This window comes from Mauremys mutica, chromosome 13 (genome assembly GCF_020497125.1).
Source record: "Mauremys mutica isolate MM-2020 ecotype Southern chromosome 13, ASM2049712v1, whole genome shotgun sequence".
In the NCBI taxonomy this organism is placed as follows: domain Eukaryota; kingdom Metazoa; phylum Chordata; order Testudines; family Geoemydidae; genus Mauremys; species Mauremys mutica.
Genome location: NC_059084.1, coordinates 44,261,127 through 44,263,971, shown reverse-complemented (window position 1 = coordinate 44,263,971; position 2,845 = coordinate 44,261,127).

The window sequence follows — 2,845 nt, the reverse complement described above, 5'->3', positions numbered from 1 at the left end:
TTCCAGGTTCAGCTGGGGGCAACAGCTGATTTCTTTTTCTATTCCTTTTCTCGGCTCTTCCCCGGAGGTGGGGTGAGAGAGCTTGAGGGTACCCCACAGGCAGGAATTCCCAAGGGCGGTTTCCTGGGCTCTCAAAGGGGTTCTGCACTTGGACGGTGGCAGCACTACAACCCAAGGCCAGGGGCATATGTAACCTTGGGAGTATAACACAATCCAGGAGTGGCATGTATTATTTTTAAGTCCTTGTTGGCCCCCATCTTCTGCACTCAGAGTGCCAGAGTGGGAAATCAGCCCAGACACCAGGGGTACAAAGCAAAGAGCAAAAAGAAGCAGCAGGCATAGTGTGGTGGGGGAGGGGAGGGAACGAATGAGGGCCTAGGGGTCGATCATTTCATTTTCAGGTGGTTCAGGGGCAAGCACGCTCCCCGGCTCAATGTGAGTTTAACTAAGATCTTTGGGGCAGGGAGAGTCTTTCTGTTCTGAGAATGTTCAGCACCTGGTGCATTGGGATCCTGGGATATGACTCAGGCTCCCCCAACAGAAATAACCAATGCTAGTAATAATAACACAGACCCACATCAATTTAAAAGTGGTGTCATTGGTCTACCCAGGACTCGGGAGGCCTTCTCTACATGGGAAAGTGGCTGCAACTCGACTTCAATCAGTTTTAAACCCATGGTGCAGGTGCTTGGATGTTGGGTAAGCAGTGGGGGAGGGGGACATCAGCAAGTCAGACTGAATGAGGACAACAGTCCCTTCACAGAGTCCATGGAGGATCCATCAATGGCTATTAGCCAAGATGGCCAAGGTTGCAACCCCATGCTGTGAGTGTCCCTAAACCTCTGACTGCCAGAAGCTGGAATGGATAATTGGGGGTGGATCACTTGATAATTGCCCTGTTCTGTTCATTTGCTCTGAAGCATCTGGCACTGTTGGAAGGCAGTACACTGGGCTAGATGGACCACTGGTCTGACCCAGTTTGGCTACTGTTATGTTCTGGCTTTAAAAGCTATGGATCTGTGAATTTTGGTTTCCAAGTGGCTTATTTTGGTTTAGCTGAAACCTGTTTGCTATTGATTTAGCTAAGCCAAAATCAGAATGTCCACATGAGGATCTGCACTGATTTAACAAAATCAACTTAAATTCACACCTTAGGTTACACAGAAGCAACTTGCTCATTTGGACAACACAAAGTAAATGGAGACAAATCAATCGTCCGTCTACCTGGGATTTTGCACTGGTTTAACTAATGGACAGAAAAAGATTCTTAAAACCAATGCTGCCAATCCCAAGTATCCAGAAATCATGAAACTATGAGATTTTCTTTAAAAATGTTGAGGTATAATCTATTTACCTTCGGGTGGAGGAGCTTTTGGGATTCATCATTTGAAGATTTTCTCATGCACCAGTGCAAGAGGATGTCAACAGCCACTAAAGGTCTAGATCATCTTTATCCTGGAGCCACCTGCAGCATGAGGGGCAGGCCAGTGGGGAATGGAGCCCAGTGTTCCTGAAGCGCAGCGGAAGATGAAGAGGAGCTGGGAAGCTCTCCTGTAATGTGGTAGCTTTTTCCTCACTTTCTCTATCCAGGGGACAAAGTGGAAGACTCTTGTGTAGACTTCAGGAGGGGACGTACCATGAAAATTCCAAGAGGAAATGCCTTGGGTCACCCCATCACATACCAGGGCCCCCCCATAATCACCCTTCAAAAGAAAACAAGGAACAGGGTGAGGAACGTCTGAAGGAGCACTTTCCCCTTGTCTTTATAGTGAGACACAATGGAGGTGACTCTCCTGGGCCGAGCTATTAGGAGATGTGCCCAACTCACTCCCATTATGTACTTTTCCAGCAAATGTCCCCCCAGCCGCAAACCCAGCCCCATCACAGCTCCCTGAGAATTAGAACCATCCAAGGCCGAAGGAGATTTACCTCTAAGGTTCCATCAAGGACTCTCATATCCCCAGCACAGAGCATTGACTTGTTGTCAAACTGCCTGACAAAGTAAAGCCTGCAGAAATTGTGATGAGAGGATGGTATTTGAAGCGATCAGATATCACTGGGGGCCAGATGATGCAAAGGGGGAGGTACCTGCGGCAACTTGATGTCATTTTCATACATCTCATCATTTATTCCCCGTGGGGGGATTCGGTGACATACCCAGATCTTCTGCCTCCCCAGTTCATCTATTTCAAAATTGTGGGCCCCCAGGAGCATGGAGATGTTGCTGTGAAATACAAGGGGATGCAGGTGCTGCTGACAGGCCAATACTGTGGATACAGTCCTGGGTCATTAACCCTGTTAAAGTAGGTGGGACTAACAGCTCTCTTGCCTCAGGATCAATGCACAGAAGGCATTATATGATTGTTTATGTAATGAGGAAGCTGAATGACTAGAATCACCACCCATCACACAGGCCTGGCCTACACCTCAAATGTGCCTCACATAGCAGTGCTGGCAACCCCCCAGTGTAAAGGTAGCTCTGTCAATAGAAAAGGACCACTGTCAACATAGCTAACATCATTTGGGGAGGTTGTGTTCTTACACCAGCAGAAAAAAACCTGTTTGTCAGAGTACACTGTACTAGCTCTAGGATGCTGAGCTGATACAGGCTGTGTCATGTAGATATAACCACAGGCACATCAGAGGAGTCATGTGACCCAAGGGGTTTCCCTGACGACTGATGTAGTAAACACAGGGGCTGGGGTGGGACATTGAGTGGTGGATCTGCGCGTGTCTGAGAGAAGCAGCATAAAGAGAAAAGCAGCAGCCAGAGAAGGCACCAGCCACAGCCAAAGAAGCATGGGTAGCACGATCCTGTGCTAAGTCTGGGGAGAGAGCTTTTGGG